General features: G+C 44.9%; 1 non-coding gene across 1 annotated transcript; it reads left to right on the forward strand.

Annotated features, from left to right (window-relative positions):
* Positions 1 to 471: 471 nt before the first annotated feature.
* On the forward strand, positions 472 to 613 carry LOC111760181 (U4 spliceosomal RNA). Its single transcript, XR_002793943.1, has one exon. It is a non-coding gene; the product is annotated as a U4 spliceosomal RNA (small nuclear RNA).
* The last annotated feature ends 558 nt before the right edge of the window (positions 614 to 1,171 follow it).

A 1,171-nucleotide genomic window follows, 5' to 3' on the forward strand; every position in this document is an offset into this window, starting at 1 on the left:
GGGCATGGGCAGGGCCAAGCTCCTTCCAAAGCCTCCAGGGGAGGATCCTTCCTTGGCCCTTCCAGATCCTGGTGGTTCCAGCGTTCCTTGGCTTCTGGCAGCATCGCTCCAGCTTCTGCCTCCATCTCCACATGACCATCTTCCCATCTGTTTCTTTGTGTCCAAATTTCTCTCTTATAAGGGATACAGGTCATATTGGATTGAGGGTCCACCCTAATCCAGAACGACCTTATCTTAACTAAGTACATCTGAAAAGACCCTATTTTCAAGTACGGCCACATTCTAAAGTTCCAGGTGGACATGAATTTGGGGGTAATGATATTCAATCCACTCTTGTCCACTCTCTTATCGCCCTCAAATTCATGTACATCCCACATGTGAAATATATCCACTCCTTCTCAGTTTCTCCAGTCTTAACCCATCCCAGCATCCACTCTAACATAATCCCAAATCTCGTCTAAATATCAACTAAGCTTTGCACAGTGGCAGTGCTGCAGCCAGTGAGGATCCATCCGAGGCACGGTTCTTGCCAATTGAAAACCCCTCCCAACGCCCCACCATGACGACCCGAAATACAGTAGGCGTTGGCAATTTTTAAAGGTCTCTGTGGAGACGGGATTTTCTACATAGAAAATACAGAAGATCTGCAGCAGTAAAATAAGTAAGCAAATAGATAAATAAAAATCAACTAGAAAAGTCCTAAACCCTCATCACCTAAATCGCCTGAAGCAGGCATGGGTGAGACTCTGAGTATGGTCCATCCTTGGGTAAAATTCCTCTGTGTCTGCAGATCTGTAAAGCTTAGAAAATAATATACAATGATGGGACAGAGGTGGGATAGACATTTTCACTCCAAAAGGGAGAAAATGGAAGGAAAAAAGGAGACACGGTTCTAAAATGGTATGAGCCCTCAATTTGTACTCTTGCCTTGAGCCCCACATGTGGGCCTGTGTGGAACAAATGCCCCCCGGAGAGGATTCAGACTGGACCTCTTCTTTTTTTTTTTCCAAATTCTACTCAATTTATTCATTTTTTAAAAAGATATTATATTAAAAAAATATGAGGTCCCCATTCGCCCCCACCGTCCCCACCCCACCACTCCCCCCTCAATAACACTCTCCTGCATCATCATGTCACATCCATTGTGTCTGGTGAGTACATCTCTGGGCAT

Source organism: Dasypus novemcinctus, chromosome 19, assembly GCF_030445035.2.
Source record: "Dasypus novemcinctus isolate mDasNov1 chromosome 19, mDasNov1.1.hap2, whole genome shotgun sequence".
Classification (NCBI taxonomy): domain Eukaryota; kingdom Metazoa; phylum Chordata; class Mammalia; order Cingulata; family Dasypodidae; genus Dasypus; species Dasypus novemcinctus.